Source organism: Panthera onca, chromosome F2, assembly GCF_046562875.1.
Source record: "Panthera onca isolate mPanOnc1 chromosome F2, mPanOnc1 haplotype 2, whole genome shotgun sequence".
NCBI classification, from domain to species: domain Eukaryota; kingdom Metazoa; phylum Chordata; class Mammalia; order Carnivora; family Felidae; genus Panthera; species Panthera onca.
In genome coordinates this window covers 1,237,298-1,255,537 of record NC_138356.1, presented here as the reverse complement: position 1 = coordinate 1,255,537, position 18,240 = coordinate 1,237,298, and positions in this window count along the sequence as shown.

Genomic DNA, 18,240 nt, shown 5'->3' with positions numbered 1-18,240 from the left:
CGGCTGCAATCACCCCACGCATTCCGAGTCCCAGGGGGTCTGCCCAGCACTTACCCCGTCTCAGGCCCTGCTCCAGGCACTAGGAATGCAGCAGGGATGGTACAAAAGCCCAGAGTCACGGAGCCCACGTTCTAGTTGGGGAGACAGACAATAAACAGTAGCAGTGAAAGCAGCATACACCTCCCTGTGGGTCCCTGCTTTGTGGGATGGACACAGGTAAGGGGGTGGTGATGGGTGCGGGGGCAGACACTGTGCCCGAGGACTCCCTGTCGTGCTAACACTTGGCCAGTGACCTGAGTGATGTGCGGGAGCGAGCCCTGGGGCCAGAGCCATTGCAGACAGAGTTAGAAAAACAGCAAAAAAAAAAAAAAAAAAAAAAAAAGAAGGCCATGTGCCCAAAGCAGGGGAGCAAGGAAGGGGGGGCGGCGAGCTGGGTCCCGGCCAGCCCCTCCTCCCCGCCCCGCAGCTGTGCAGCAGCTCAGAGGGGCCATCGAATGGCCAGGCTGCCACCCTCCTGCCTCTAAACATCTGTGGTCTCCTGCTGCGAACGGCAGACGTCTCACCCCGTCAGGCTTCCGATCCTTATCTGCAAAGTGGAGGGAACACAATCCCATCTAAGTCACCGGCTGCGGCCCTGCGAAGGCCTTGCCACCGCAGGCAAGCCCGTCGGGCGTCTTGTGTCCCTTGACTGTCCAGCTGGAGTGGTCCCGCCGTGGCTGCCGCGGCCGCCACACGGGTCCCACCCTCCCCGTTCCACCTGCCCACTCCGTGAGCCTTGGAGGAAAAGCCTCTGCATCGCGGCACCTCCGGGAGGCTCGCGTGGTACTTCGGGATCCTTCTGGGCTTGACATGCGATGGACCTTCAGGTGCATGATCATCAGTCTCGCCGTGGATGTATCCTTCTTTTCGGGCGCCGGGCTAGTTTAAGGATGCAGCTGCTGTGAGGCCCGGAAAGAAGGTATGAGCGCAGGGAAACAGACAGAGACTCCCCCAGGCAGGCGCTGGGCGGATTCGCGGAGCGGCGGGGAGCTGTGCTCCTCTGGCCTCCCCCACGCCGAGACCAGCCTTCACTCTGTGGGGAGAAACATGAAGTTTCCTCAAGGGCCCAAGCCCTTGGGGTTGCGATGCGGCTGAAGTGAACCTGGGTGACCAGGTGACCACTACGATTATTCTCTTAACCTCCATATTACTTGCTGAATGTTGTTTAAAACCCTAGGTATGTATCACAAACTATGTGTATCGTCCCATGTTGTTTTCACTCCCCGAGTCTTAACATGCATCATACATCTCAGCCATTGCTTCCTAGTTTCCCATAGGAGTATCAACCTGACTTTGTCGCGTCGGTTTTGGGTGCACACCATAGCGATCTGACGGTCCCCCCGTTGCTCGGTGCTCATCACGGTGAGTGTAGTCACCATCTGTCCGCATCCACATCTCAACCATTTTGCACTCCCCCAGCATTCCCAGCCCACCTCGACGACTCTGTACACACACACACACACACACACACACAGGCATACACACGCACACACGTGCCCACATGTTCCCAGGATGCTTCTTTAGGGGAAACCCCCCCCCATTCACTCACTCTTTTCTCTCCCCAACTTCCCCTCTGAAATTTGCCTGTCCTGTCGACCTGAAATTTGCCCGGCCTGTTAAAATATTAACAGGCTCATGTGATAAATGAATCTCTGCTAAAATGTTAATAATTGCATCATGTCTCTCGAATAAATTGATAAAAATTCAAGTTTGAAACCATGCCCAAAGGCTCGGTTAGGTAGAATGGGAATTTCTGGCCCCAACGAGCAGCACGTCCTGAGATGTTCACCGTCACGCCTTAGAGGCGGCAGCCGGGAGAGCCTGTGTGTGAGCCGCCCCGGTCTGTGCCCTATAAAAATTAATCCACTCAGCTTCTAGGGAGGGAAACGTGTGAAAATGAAATGAAGTGGGAATTATTTAAGTCTTTATTTCACCCACACTGGCACTCCTGGGGAACGTGCATGCTTCACGCCTCCCGGTAATCCAGCTTTAGAGGGAAAAAGAAGACTTCCCTCAAGTGGAAAAACCTACCTGTGGCCTTAGTGATTTAGTAGGTGCCAGTCTAACCTGAAATAATAAATACCATTATGATGTCACTGTCTCACTGCTCATTTTTAGAGTCTCTGGACCTTTCTTCCAAAAACACAAGCTCATGAATAGGACTCTGTGGTGCCTGACATATCGTTTATGGGTCAGCACAGCCGTGGTCGCCGAGCCCGTGGCGAGGGGCTTTGCGAGACCCTCCGAGCAGCCGTCGCGATAGCCGGGGAGCCCTCTTGCCTCTGAACTACCCCAATCCAGACTCAAAGTGCCAGAGTTGAAATTCAGACTTGCCACAGTAAGCCATATAGCCGCCCCCAGAACTGGTCTCTGCTCCGGGAGAAAAAAGTCCCCTCTGTCCCTGATTGTGTCTGTGACTTAAAGTGATTTCATTTTGCTCTCGGCCTTCCGTGTGTGTGTTCCGTGGAAAGGAGCTGGGGATGAAAACACAGACGCCGGATTTCTGGTGCAGTTTCTGCTTTCAAGGAAACATCGTTTGGGTCACAAAACGAGAGGGCTGAATGAAAAATGTCAGAACTTGCTGGGGCAGAGAGGTGGAGAGGGAAAAACTCTCAACTCGACCTTAACTCACTTGCAGGCGTGCCCACGAGGAAGCGGGCAGCTCGAGGTGGTTGGGCTGAGCTGTGTCTCCCGGCCTGCAAGTCCGGGAGAGCGGCCACACCTTTCCTCCTCAACCTCAAGTGGAAGAGCGCCTAGTACGGCACCGTCAACGTGGTGGTTACTTCATGTGTTTGTCGAACGCTTCGTTCCCCACCTCCCTGTCCCAGTCAAGGGTTCTTGAGAGGATTCCCAAGCGCTGGCCTTCCACATCTGAGCCACCCCACTCGCTCTGGGTGCTCCCCAGGCAACCAACATCCACCTCCTCGAGCCTCACCGTGACTCCTTCTTAATCCTGCCCACCATCAAACAGTCCTGGGACCATGCACCTCACTCTTCTCCTCTGTGGCCCCACTGTCCAGCCTTTGACTGGGCCCTCAGCCTCCCCAGCATTCCTAAGGCTCCTAGACGGAAACCAGCTGCTCTCCCAGGGACCCTCAACTTGTGCCTTACCTGCACAAATTAAATCATAAACAATGTGCAGCCAGCTTCGGAATCGCCCTCCCTAACTGATTTGCAGTGTGTCTCAGAAAACTCTACAGCTGGGTGCCTGGGCGGCTCAGTAGGTTAGATGTCCGACTTCGGCTCAGGTCACAATCACGTTGTCCGTGAGTTTGAGTCCTGCATCAGGCTCTGTGCTGACAGCTCAGAGCCTGGAGCCTGCTTCAGATTCTGTGTCTCCCTCTTTCTCTGCCCCTCGCCTGGCTTGTGCTTGTGCTCTGTCTCTCTCTCTCTCTCTCTCTCAAAAATAAACATCAAAAATTAAAAAAAAAAAACCTACAGCTAATACCTGCAGCTAACTCAACAGGGTATTTAAAATATTCCTTTCAATTTTAGGCATAAGTCCTTATTTATGAAAATAACCTTTTCCTCATATTATTTTTTGTATGAGAAAATTACATTTACTTACATCACTTCCTCTTACAAATCTTCAAGAGCGTAGCCTCCCCTAAAGACTGACTATAATTGAAAAACAGCCACTTTCTCTGCCTCCTTATTCTTAATCTCCTGCCACTTTAGTTCTCTAAGGTATTTCCAAGCAAGATGGTGATAATGATAAGTAAAAGAAAACAATTAAACATTAAAGCTAATGACAAAATGAAAACACACACAGGTAAAGAGACCGCTTGGTCAAACCCACCAAGTGAGATTGCTGTGAAATAGAAGGAAGAAGCTGGATTTGGAGGTCGAACAATGTCCCAAGTTCAGAATAAAATTCAAGTAACGACAGATACCATTTCCACAGTTTTCATTGTCACTGCCCTTATCATTGATACTATTCTGTTTTGTCTCCTTCCGTATGGCAAGTTTTAGGTGCAATCTGAAATTCCTGTTAAGTTTTCTCCCTTATTTTAATGAATGTGCGTGTGTGTGTGTGTGTCTGTGTGTGTGCATGCATGCACACTTCCACCCAGAGAGCTTTATTTTGTAAACAAACAGAAGGTTCTGAGATTGTCAAGTACGATGCTGGAACTTGCTCAGGGAACTCAGCCTCGCCCCGGGCAGATGGTCAGCTCCGGACTTGCCCCGCACACCTGAAATTTTCCCGGGTAAAAGTACAGACGTGAAGATACCAAAGCAAAGTGCATGAGACCTGAGTGTACACGTATTTGCGTGCTTTGCTTATGAATAGTTTTTAAGCAGAGTAATTTTCAAGTTCGGACCTCATTTCTTATCAGTATACCTGGTGTCAAAGAAAGAGAAAGCTCAAGTTAGCTCCCCATTTTTTTTTCAACTTTTTTTTTTATTTATTTTTGGGACAGAGAGAGACAGAGCATGAACGGGGGAGGGGCAGAGAGAGAGGGAGACACAGAATCGGAAACAGGCTCCAGGCTCCGAGCCATCAGCCCAGAGCCCGACGCGGGGCTCGAACTCACAGACCGCGAGATCGTGACCTGGCTGAAGTCAGACGCTTAACCGACTGCGCCACCCAGGCGCCCCTAGCTCCCCATTTTAGTTACATACGTGGTATAAAGGAAAGAGACTGTTCTCCAAAGGTAACTGTTTAATTATATTCAGAACCTCTCCTTTCATAAAATCCAGGGCCATCAACTTGAGAATAATTTTTTAAATGTTTATTTATTTTTGAGCGAGAGGGAGAGAGAGAGAGCACATACACACATGAGTGGGGGAGAGGCAGAGAGAGGGGGAGACACAGAATCTGAAGCAGGCTCCAGGCTCTGAGCTGTCAGCACAGAGCCCGACGCGGGGCTCGAACTCACGAACCGCGAGATCATGACCTGAGCTGAAGTCAGACGCTTAACCAACTGAGCCACCCAGGTGCCCCAAGAATAATTCTTTATTGAGAAAATGCTGCTTCCAACTTCTTCTGGGTTAGTAATACACATTCCCTAAATTCCTCCTTCCTGGGGGAAGTGTAATATTTTTATTTTTGATACCCTGAAGGCTAAGTCAATGATGGTACTGTTTCATGTCCTACGTTTTCCCCTACATATCGCCAGCAGCAGGATAATTTTAAGTGGATTTTATCTGTAAGATGCCATCACATGTGGATGAGGAAAGCCAGCCTCAGCTAATTAATTAGCATGGGCTCCCTCTGCTGGTTAATGAAGATGGCAGGGGCCCACAAAGAACTTCACTTAACTATAGGAATTTTTCATGAAAATCAACCAAACACATCACCAAAAGTGTCGAGGTTGTGAAGAGTCTTGGATACGCTTTGCTTTCCTTACAAGCTAATAAAATTGCCTGTTTCTGTTTCATGAATGCTGGCAGAAGACATGAGACCCCCGCGTCGGAGGCACAGGACTTCATTATTGAGGACACAGTGAGCACCAAGGACTTCAGTGTGTAAGTATCACTTCCACTTGTCCCCAAGTCCCACGGGGCTGACATGGAGGGACAGGATTGATGTTTGACACACAGTGGAGTTGTGTCATATCTGAGTTTGGGAGATGCACTTTTGATACCATGAACAGTAAGCAAGCCCACTCTTTGTCTTGGAGGGAGACTTTATCCCAACGCTCAGAGCTACCCGCTACAAACACAACCTTAAGAAATGACCCAGCCAAAGGGCAGTCGGGGCCTTGTGTTCTTAGAATTCCCAGCAAGACTTGCAGAAGTTCAAAAACCCACAGAGAACTTTCTTTCCCAATAAAGACCAGATAATTACTATTGCTAATAATTTAACGTTTCAATTTCATTCAAGTCCTTGCAGAATTTCTTTCTTCTTGTTTTTTGTAGATGCTTTCCTTTTCAACTTTCTACCATGCTGTTACCTAAAACTTCTATTTCTTTCTAAAACTAAAATTAAAAACTTCACTACCTTTTATCAAAGAGTGTTTGGTCTGTTTGGCCCAAACTATAAATGAGAACTAATATTTTACAAAACTTGAAACATTTTTTAAATAGAATAAAATTACCAGAGGTGATTTTCCTTGTTTATACATGAATGCTTTCAGAGTCTCTTTTGAAATATTCAGGGCTATAGAATTTTAAATGGGATAGAGTATTACAGAATGGCAGAAATCGCAGATAAGCCCTTAAACTTATAGCATCACAGAAGTTAAAGCCTGAGGGTTATGCAGAGACCAATTATAATATTTTGACAGCTGGCTTTTATGTTCTTATTTTAGCATTAGCCAAAAGTCTTGTACCACCACAGTGTAACAGCTTTAAATCAAGACGTGGTCAAGTTCCCACTATTGCTATAAATATTTCTGTTGCATTTATAGAACACTTGACTGTCTCCAGTGTTTTCACACACCTTCTCTCCTTTGTACCTTGCTTTAACCATGAAGCTTGAGTGGAAAAGATATTGATTTTCCCCTTCTGTCCTGGAGGAAACGAAGAAGTAGAACGGTCGGGTGATAGATGGAGACCGCAAAGCCCATCGCTAGAAGGCTGGGGCTGCATTTGTGTTCTGGAACTGTTTCCAGTGCTCTCTTATGCACTGGAAATCACCCCTCTATCAGCTGAGAGGCTTAGCCAGCCACTACCAGAAAGGTTTACTCAGACTTACTTAAGCTTCAAAGAATGTACAGGCTCTTCTGACCGAAAAGCCCAGGGAAGGGTCGGTTCAAGTGACGTTTGATGAAGGTGCCACCTGGGTCTTGCCGTCCTGTGGACGTCTGCTTCCTCCTCGGGCTCACTCCCCTCATGATAATAAAACACCCCTCCACAGTCCACGTCCCACAACCACACATTTATCACTCAGATTCAAGGGGTGATCTTGCCCCACGACCATCAAGGGATGTTTTTTGAGCATCCTTCTCACTAGGACAGTTAAACACATTATTTTGGCCAGGGATCCCCTGTGCTGAGCCGCAGCTCCTGGGTTCACTACGCTAACGTTCTGAGAAGCGTACGTGCAAAACTCACCCTGCAGGATGCTCTACGTTGGTAACTTAGGAAGCTGTCACTATCTCCGAGGCCATGGAATAGATGCAATGTCTTCTATGAGTTATTTCGTTTATTTCCCACAACCTTAGAGACGAGGAGGCTGGGGCTGGGAGCGATTAAATGACTTGTCTGAGGCCACAGAGCTCATAGGTGAGACAACCCGGACGAAAGCAGACAGGCTGATCTCAGAGGCCACATGCTTATCCACTCTGCTGAGCCACTTCCCGTGGGAGAGGGAGAAACGGGGCCCCGTTGCCTGTTTGGGAAGCACTATGTACCATAAACCCTTCCTGGAGACTCACGATGCACATTAGCTTGAGAATATTCTGAGGAATCTTTCAGGAAAGCAACACATTTAACCTGTTTGACCCAACATTTCCCAAACTCGCATCACTCCAGAGCTTTTCTCTCTAACACCTGCAGGGAGCACCTTTGAGGTCCACGTACACGGCACTCCACTCGTTTATTTGCCCTCAGTGACATACTTTGTCCTGCGACTCTACAGTGACATTCACGGTAAGTACGTTCCTTTTCCTTGGAGAACCGTTGCTCTCGTCTCATAGGTTCACTTTGGCAAGGTTTAGGATTTCACAGTGCTGCCCTCTGGGCCCCGTGTGCTTTGGCCCCGACTTACGATAGGATTGCAGTCAACGGGAGCTCTGTGTGGAGGGCAGGAGGCGCTGGCCTGGCTGGCTGGCATCTTGTCCGTTTCTAAGACTTCTGTAAGCGAGAGTGTTTGGACATTGAAGAAATGAGTGTGGGTGAGACAACATTAAAGTGACACTAACACTGCTGATTCCGATTTTTTAAAGAATTATATGAGAATACTTACCTAGTTGTTAGGAAAGTAGAGAACAGTGTGTGCTCGCAGACATTCCTTGGGAAGGGTGGGGAAAAGGCACTACGATAATTAGGCAGGTCTGGGCCCTTTGGCAAAGAAAGAGGGCGCAGCGTCCCCTACCGTTGTCGTGGCCTGCTCGTGACTCACACACCAGAGCCTTCTTTCTCCGTGCTCCTGACCTGATGTCTGAGAATCCGACTTGGCAGTCTGTCTCCATTTCCCCATGTTCTGTGAATGTTTCTTGTCCACAAGTGTAACCATCACTGCCTTTCTGGGTCATCTGCTGCCCTGGTGCAACTCCTGGGCTGCTTGTTTTGCAAAGCACGTAACTGGGGAGAGGTTGTTTTCATTTGAGTCTAAAGGACCATGAGAGAGTCACTCAGTCCAAAGCTATTCCAGGATGAGGGCAGGTAACGTGCGTTTGGCGAGGGCTGAAGCAGAGGCTGCTCTGTCCCTTCCTGAAGGCAGCTCCCCAGCCATCTCATGTGGTCCCTCTATATTCACAGGCGCTGTCTACATTCTTCTCAGCATTGCTGAATTTTCCCTTGGCGTTTCGACCATACTCTCCGGGAGATGCATTTGAAATCGTAGTGTTTTTCCACCTACTGAGTGCGGAAGGAAAGGCTTCTGCCCATCAGTAGCTTGTGGTCAGGATGTTCTCGATCTCACCGTGACGCAGAGACTCGCTCTGGAGGACTTTGGCTCTCCATTACTCATTGTCCTGGAAAGGTGATTGCTTATTCTAGAGAACATCTGTTCTTTTCAGGATGTGTGGGATTACACCGCTCACAGACAGGACGCCACACGCTGGGAGCCCTTCTGCATGATTGCGGCTCTTTTTCTCTAACTTCTTCAGCCTCAGCGCACAGATAAGGCTCTCCAGGCCCGCCTCATCACTCTCCCCCGCGGCTACTTCCTCACAGGGTACCAGGGCCAGAGGCAGAGAGGGACAGTTTAGGGACTTCTTTAACTCTTCAGGACCAACTCAGAGTTGGGGTTCTAGACAGACACTGCCTTCTACTCTGCCGCACGTCACTGACTGGGTCTTGTCGGCCTTACGGTTATCCTAAACACAGATCCTTTTTTTTTGCTTGTTTTCCCTGGGGTCAGCAGTGGATTCTGTATTCTTGTATTTCTTTAAGAGTCAGGATCCTGGGGTTGGTGACCTTTGTGAAACAAGGTGGCAGCCCAGAAGCCTCACCAACCATGACTGGATGCATCTGATGGTAAGTGATTCACTTCCTATGACACACACATCCTCTCACCTCACATTTTCTCAGACGGTCTGCTTTGCCCTTGGAGTCTCGACCTGGCTACTATTGAGAACTAACGTCTTGAATCCCATCTGTGTCCACGGGTGTCACCATAATTAGATCACCAACACACAGAACAATCTGGGAACATGTATGTGAGGTACAACCACAGAAACACACATTCAGGATCCTTGGGGCTTTAAATAGCTGCTTTGCATCTCAGAACACAAACATGTTCAGAAATGTTTAGTGCTACTTCTGAAGAAGGTGTGGGAGGGAAAATAGCATAGTCATGAACCTGTGTAATCTGCTTCTGTCTAAGTGAGCCATGCACAATTTACTTTATTGAGCTTCTTCAAAACCCTTTTAAATGGTTAGGCATTAACACTTGCTAGATTTCTGTACTACCACCTGGAATTTCTCTCTGTGATGGTCAAACCACCCTGAGTTGCCCTTATACCTAGTTTAAAGTTGCAGGAGAACGGCTAAGAGAACAGGAACTAGAACAAGAATGCCTTCGGTCCTACTTCTGCCATTTTCGACTGGTACGATTTGGAACAAAGTTACTCAGCCCCTCTGAGCTTCAGTCTCCTCATGTATAAAAATGCGAATGAGAGTAGCATTGCTTCACAGGATTGTTGCATTAAAGCAGCTAGCATACGTGAAGTAGCTTGCCAAAATGGTCACGCTTCTCCACCTTTCTCTGGGTCTCCCCTTTGCAATGTGGTTTCGCAGCTCTTCCCAAGAGGTGGGTGGAGGCTATTCTTTGACTCTGGGCTGTCCTTGTGCCGTTTTAGCCAATGAAATGAACGCGATGGGAGTAGAATCGTGCCGGTTCTGAGCTGGACCTCAAGAGGTTATACATTCTGTCATCTTCCTTCTAGAAACCATGCTGCTACCCTGCGGACATACTGTGGCTAGGCTAGGCTGCTGAAGGAAGAGACAGATGACCCAGTTACCTCCTGGCCCTACACAGCAGACGGCCAACTGCTAGATATCTGAGTGAAGCCCTCGTAGGCCAGCCAGCCCCAGTCAACCCACCAGCTGAACCTAGATGTAGGAGCAGCCAAGCCAACATCAGCAAAACCAGCCCTATTCACCCGGAGATTGATGAGCATAAATGAATCTCATAGTTCATGAGAATAAGTGGCCCCTGGCTTAAGCCAGTAAGTTTTAAAGTGGTTTGTTAACTGACCAGCCAAGCCTAACTGATATCACATGCAAAGCTTTAAACTGGCATATTTGAAGTGCTCAATAAATATTAGCAATTACTATTGCCCATCAAAGCAATTAAAAAAGATTCTTCTCTAATATACGAATATGAAGTCTACAAAAGCACAGTGGCCTTGTTTTCACATGCCCTGTAAAAAGGAGATCAAATTATCTTTTTAAAATAGCCAACTTTAACAAATGTTTTCAACCCATGAATTGTTAATGGTCTCAACTCTGGCAGGTCTCTTAAGCCACGTTATTTCATTTGGAAGATGCAATACAGGCACACCTCAAACATATCGATGGTTCGGCTCCAGACCACCACAATAAAGTGAACATTGCAATAAAGCAAGTAAATGAATTTCTTTGTTGTTTCCCAGTGCGCATAAAAGTTGCCTTTATACTGCACTGTAGTCTGTTAAGTGTGCAACAGCATTATGTCTAAAAAAAACAGAGTACATAATTTAATTCAAAAATACTCTGTTGCAGGGACACCTTGGTCAGTTAAGCTGACTTGGTCAGTTAAGCGTCCGACTTCGGCTCAGGTCATGATCTCGTGGTTCGTGGGTTCGAGCCCCACGTCCGACTCTGTACTGACAGCTCAGACCCTGGAGGCTGCTTTGGATTGTGTCTCCTTTCTCTCTGCCCCTTCCCCTCTCATGCTCTCTCTTTCTGTCAAAAATAAACATTAAAAAATTTTTTTCAACACTCTGTTGCTAAAAAATGCTAACCATCTGAGATTTCAGCAGGTCGTAGTCACTGGCCACAGATGACCGTAACAAATATGATCATAATGAAAAAGTTTGAAATATTACAAAAATTATCAAAGTGTGACACAGAAGCACGAAATGCTGTTGGAAAAATGATGTCAGGAGACTTGCTTAATGCGGGATTGCCACAAACCTTCAATTTAAAAAATAAAATAAAATGAAACACAATATCCAAGAAGCACGATAAAGTGAAGCACAGTAAAACGAAGGAGGCCTAGTTGAAGACGGAGGACGGTTGGTGACATAGCAAAGTTTCATTATGGAAGAACACGGGATTGGATGTGGTTTGTACTGGCAGAACTTTTACAGGGGTATCTGAGATGGAGTGTGGAGTATATCATTCCCTTTTCTATTTTATCAACATAATCCCAGTTTTATTGGGAGCAGGAACATGCCCTGCTAAAAACACTCACTGTTCCCAGGCTCTCGTATAGCCAGGAATAGCTGTGTGACACTGTTTACAAACACAAACCTGTGTGTGGTAAAATCACTGAGATTGACTGGCTCTCTTGTATACAACAGAACCCCGTTCCAAATGACACAGACAATGGGCCACTTATCTCTATATGTGCAACCCAGCCTAAAACATTTGGCACTGTTATACGAGATGCTAAAATATTACTGAAGCATTTATTATTGTGCCACCATAAACAATGACCCACATCCAGAAGCTGAGAAAGAAACTCTAATTATGTATATATTAGCTTTTTAATAGTATGATTTTCTTCTAAGAGCAAGCCATAACATCTCATACTAATTCAAGGTCATTTGCAAAGCTCAGATCTTTATTCACAAAGTGGACCTGAAACCTTGACCTTAAATAAATGTCTTTTATTTATTAATTATTAGTAAATGTTCCTCTGAAGACCAACCCAGTTTCAAGAGCCAAGTTGAAATAGACTGTAACCTTCCTTCTGGTTTAGGGATATGGGGCATACACATTTGCCATAGTCAACTCGCTTAGTAAATATTTGCTGAGCATCTACTCTAGGCCAGACACTGGACCAAGCCCTGGAATAGCAGAATAACCTTTAGTTCCAGAAAACCTTATTCCATGTCACAAATTAGTACAGCTAGCTTGGACCGTGGCATTCGGGAAATTTATGTGCCGAGTAAGTTTTCTTTTTTTTTTTTTTTTTAATTGGTAAAGTATAATGGTGGAGGAGGTCGTGAGAATCAACTGCTGTTATAGCAGCTTATGATGTGAAGCAGGGTGTTTTGTCCTTGGTCAGATAAATGGGTGACTTCTAAAACATCTGCATTTCTAAAGTTACTTTAATCACTTCTTAGTCTTCCTTTTATGAATTCTGAACTCCTAAACGTGTCTGGGCTTTGGATCCAAAAATAAATAGTTTCCATTTCTACCCCCGGTTAGAAACAACATACAAATGGAAAAGTTGGGTTCAAAAGCACGTTAAGCACTAATTACAAGAGACGTCAATAGATGGCCTCCATTTCACAGGAAATCTGGCAACACTTCATCATCAGCGGGCATTTATTAATTGCTTTCCTCTGTATACTTTATAACAGTATTTGTCACTATAGTGATTCCCTGAAAACTGAGCTGGTCAGCCAGCAAGGACTCCTTTCTCCTTTGAGCAAGCTAAAATTAACTGCTCATTATGAAGTGCCACAGGAAATCTACTAATGTGTCTTGTCCAGCAACAGTCACTTAAATCCATCACTGCTTAGTGATGCGAACTATGAAGTCTCTGTGTTCAAAATGCAGACACTGCCCCTCCCAGAGCCTTGATGATCTGAGCTCCCCACCCCAGAAACTTAGCCATCATCTGCAGCCGCATTTATATTCACTCTGAAGTGATTGCTGCTAAGCAAATTTACACTTATCCACTTTGGCTTTCCTTAGGAAATTCAATGCAAGAGTCCCAGAATAACCAAACATAAATTAAGTTTGTGGAAATTAACTGACACCTACACCAAGAGAATGTCAGCACCGACAGCAACTAGAAATTCAAAGCCCTCTCTGAAGTCGAATATTATTGGATCATGATGATGCATTTGCATACAAAGTCCCAGACTTTCAGCTTTCCACTCGCTGTTTATGCTATTTGGCAAAGACATTTACAAGTTAATGACAGGACTTCTGAGAGTGGGTGTGTTCTACTCCTCCTACTAAGTATCACTAAAAACACCGGACATTTTATACATAAAGCACTGAAAAAGGGTGCTCGGGTGGCTCAGTCGGTTAAGTGTCCAACTCTTGGTGTCGGCTCAGGTCATGATCTCACAGTTCGTGGGTTCAAGCCCCACATCAGGCTCTATGCTGACAATGCAGAGCCCGCTTGGGATTCTGCCTCTCTCTCTCTCTCTCTCTCTCTCTCTCTGCCCCTCCCCTGCCCTCTCTATCTCTCTCTCTCAAAATAAATAAATAAACATTAAAAAATAATAATAAAATAAATCCCTGAAAGGTTGGAGAGAGGAAGCCAGACCAGCTTCAGAACCTGAAGACCTCAGAACCTGAAGAATGACATGTAATTGAGTTCCCTGGCTTTTGTCTTTTGGGGGTGTTTTTGTTTTTTGTTTTGTTTTGTTTTGTGCCTCATATGTCACAGACTTGGAGCTAAAGAAGCCAGCAACCTGGAAATGCCAATGGGCACAGACAAGAAAAGTCATAACTGAAGCTTACTCTCTCTAGGCAAAGATTCAGGAAAGGGGTAGCCGAGCAAGACAAAAAAACTTTTAAAAAATAACCACTGTCCTCCAGCCAAACACTACAGGAAAATCTATGGTCCCTCTCCCACACTAGCAAAGGCCAAGTCAGGAGCCTAGAATCCTACCCTCTCCGGGCAGTAAGGAAGTACCCTGTGACCCCAGCCCACTCCCATAAGTTGGTGTTAGTGGAGATCACCTAGCAGAAATGCAGCACCCCTCTCTCTGGCATCAGAGGAGGCCTAGGGGAGACTCAACACTTTCACCATCACCCAGCAGTAATGGGGCCACCCCCTGCCATGATGTCAGTGCAGCCACGAGGGGAGTAGTTCTACTCCTCACAGCCAGGACAGATCCACAGAGGCCTACTGGGAATCAGAACTCCCAACACCTCCACCCTGAGCAATGAAAAGATTCCCCTGCATGTAGAAGGAGACTGACTGGGGAACCCGGACTTCATCCCCAACTGGCAGCACCTTCCTGCTTCCCCCTGGAGCAGAGTCAGAAGAAGCCGACTAAAACCAAAGGTCTCATTACATAGTACTCTAAGTTCAGGTATCAATGTAGAGTCACTCATCATTCCAAGAACGAGAAGGATCTCAAACTGAATATAAACAGGCAAAAGTTGTCAACAATGAGATGACACAGTGCTAGAATTATCTGATAAAGATTTTAAAGCAGCCAGAAAAACATACTTGAAACAATGGGAAAAAATGATCTCAGCAAAAACATAAACATCTCAGCAAGAAATAGAAGAAAGAAGAACCAAATGGAAAATTGAGAACTGAAAATATATATAACTGAAATAAAAAAAAAAAAAACCTCAATGAATGGGTTCAAGAGCAGAATGAAAAGGGAAGAGGGAAGAAACAGTGAATTGGAGGACAGACCAATAGAATTTACCCAATCTGAGTAGCAGAAAAAAATAGACTAAAAAGATAATAACGAATAGAACCTCAAGAGACTTGTGGGCTATAACAAAAAATCTAATATTTGTATCCCTGGACTCTCAGAAGGAGAGGAGAATATGTGTGAGCCTGAGAGGTACCCAAGGAACAAATGGTTGGAAACTTCCTAAGTTTAGCAAAAGATATAGCCTACAGATTCAAAAGGCTAAGTGAACTCCAAACAAGATAAATGCAAAGAAATCAACACCAAGCCACATCATAACTAAACTTATGAAAACGAAAGCAAAGCCAAGCAATTTTTGAAAGAATCCAGAGGAAAACTAACACTTCACTTATATGGGGAACGCAATTCAAATGACCATAGATTTCTCATCACAAACCATGGAAACCAGAGGAAATTGCTTAAAAGAGTTTTTATAAAAAAAAAAAAAAAAAAAAGTAACTGCCAGACTAGAATTCTATATCCAGTGAAAATGTCCTTGAGGAATGAAAGAGAGATCAAAAGATCCTCAGAAGAAGGAAAACTGAGAGAATTTGTCACCAGTAGACCTACCCTAAAGGAATGGCAAAACAAATTTCTCTAAACAGACAGGAAATGACTTAAAAAAAGAAGTGAATTTTTTTTTTGAGAGACAGAGAGAGAAAGTGAGCACACAAACAAGGAGAGGGACAGAAAGAGAGGGAGATAGAGAATCCCAAACAGGCTCTATGCTGTCAGTGCAAAGCCTGATGGCAGGCTTGATCCCACAAACAGTGAGACCATGACCTGAGCTGAAACCAAGATTTGGACACTTAACTGACTAAGCCACAGAGGCACCCCCAAAAAAGAAGGAATCTTGAGACATCAGAAAGGAAGAAAGAACACAGTCAGAACAAATGTACGTAAAAAAATAAACTTTTCCTCTTGAGTATTATATTACATTACATTATATTGCATTACATTATACTATATTATAATACAGTGCAGAGTTGAGGCAAAAATTACAACAGTCTGATGAAATGTTTAAGATAATTGTATTATAAAAATGGGAAGGTAAAGGGGTTGGAAGTAAAGTTTCTACAAGTCTTTCCAACTGGTGAAATGACAGCACCAGTACATTGTGATAAGATATATAGTGTAATACCTAGAGCAAAACACTGAAGGTGCTATATAAGGAGATACCCTCGAAACTCTCTAGACATTAAAATTGAATTCTAAAAAAATTGCTCAACCACAGGAAGGAAGGAAAAAGAAAATAGAGAAATAAAAACCAGAAAGAACAAACAGAAACCAAAAAAATATAATGACAAGCTTAACCCCTAACATACTAAGGTACATTAAATATAAATGTATAATATAATATTTTAATAATATGTAAATATAATATAATACAATACAAATCAACTCTGTGCTATCTCCAAGAAATTCACTTCAAATATAGTGATTTAGGCAAGTTGAAAGTAAAAGTATAGAAAAGACACACCATTCAAACAACGGTCAAAAGATTGTAAGAAAGAATATATTAATATCTAATAAAGTGGGCTTCAGAATAAAGAAAATTACCAGAGACAAAAAGGGATATTATATAATGGTAAAGGGTCATCCACCAAGTAAACATAGAAACTCTAAATATGTGTGCACCAAACAACACCACAAAATATGTGAAGCAAAAACTGACAGCATTGGAAGGGGAAATAAACTAATCCATAGTTATAGTAGGAGACTTCAACACCTTTCTCTTAGCAATTGTTAAAATTAGACAGAAAATCAGCCGGAATATGTGCTAAATCAACAACACTATTAGTAAACAGATTCTGATCAACATTTGTAGAATACTCCTCCCAACAACAGCAGAATACAAATTTTTTTTTCAAGAACCCAAAGAAAACACACCAAAATAGACCACATCCTGTAGCATTAAAAAATTAAATTAAATTAAAACTCTACAAAATTTAAAGAATCAAAATCAAACATTCTTTGACCACAATGTTAACAAACCAGAAATCAACAACAACAAAATATCCAACCATTGGGAAACTAAAAACCCTCTGAAACACCTATAAAAACTCAAGAGAAAGAAAGGAAGGGAGGGAGGGAGGAAGGAAGGAGGAAGGAAGGAAGGGGAGAGACAGAGCGGGAGGGAGGGAGGGCATTAAAATGTACATTGAATCCAGTGAAATTGAAACTATAACATATCAAAAATTTGTGGGACTGAGCTAAAGCAGTGCAGAAGGGAAACTTATACCACAAAATGCATACCTTAGAAAAAAGAAAAGTTTGAAATCAGTAATTTAATCTCTCACCTCAAGAACCTAGAAAAAGAACAACAGAAACTAAAAGCAATAGAAAGAAGGAAATAATAGAGCAGAAATCACTAAAACTGAAAACAAAAATAATGGGGAATATCAGTGAAAAAGAGTTCGTATTTTGAAAAGATCAATAAAGCTGGCAAACCTCTAGCAAACTCATTTTAAAAAGAGAAAACACAAAACATCAGTTTCAGGAAGGACATTTACCCTGCAGACATCAAGGGATAAGAAGGGAATACTGTCAGTGGTTGTGCACACATAAATTTGGCAAATTAGGTGAAATGGAAGGATTCCTCAGAAAATACAAAACTACGACAATGCACTCAATGTGAAATAGATAATTTGAATAGTCCTAGAAGTATTTTAAAAATTGAATTCATAATTAACAGCTCTCAGGAAAAAAAAATCTGTAGGTCCAGATGGTGTCACTGAAGAATTCTACCAAACATAGACATAAGAATGACTACCAATTCTAAAGAATCGTTCCAAAAAATCGAAGAGAAGGGAATACTTCTGAGTTCAAAATTAGACAAACACAGTTCAAAAAGGGGGAGGGCCTGGGAGACTACAAACTAATATCTTTCATGAATATAGGTGTGAAAATCCTTAACAAAATATTATCAAGTAGAATTCTGTAATATGGAAAAAGATTATCTACAATGGCCACATGGGCCTTACCTCAAGGTAAGTGTATGAAATCAATCATTGCAATCCACCATATTAACAGACTAACCAAGAAAAATCCCCTGATTGTATCAATTAATGCAAAAACAAAAACAAGGGGCGCCTGGGTGGCTCAGTTGGTTGGGCGTCCGACTTTAGCTCAGCTCATGATCTCACCGTCCGTGAGTTCGAGCCCTGTGTCAGGCTCTCTGCTGTCAGCTCAGAGCCTGGAGTCTGCTTCGAATTCTGTGTCTCCCTCTCTCTCTCTGCCCCTCCCCGCTCACGCTCTACCTCTCAAATATTAAAAAAAAATTAAAAAACAAAAACAAAAAAAAGCAGCTGATAAAATTCAATTTAAGTATGTGTTCATGATTTTTTTAAAAGCTCAGAAAAATAGGAATAGAGAGAAACTTCCTCTAGTTAATTCAGAAACATCAGAAAAACCTTGCAGTTAATATTATACCAAGTAGTGAATGACCGAGTGCTTTCTTCCTAAGACTAAGGACAATGCAAAGACATGCACCCTAACAGTCCTATTCAACATAGTGCTAAAGTTCTAGCCAGTGCAACCAGGC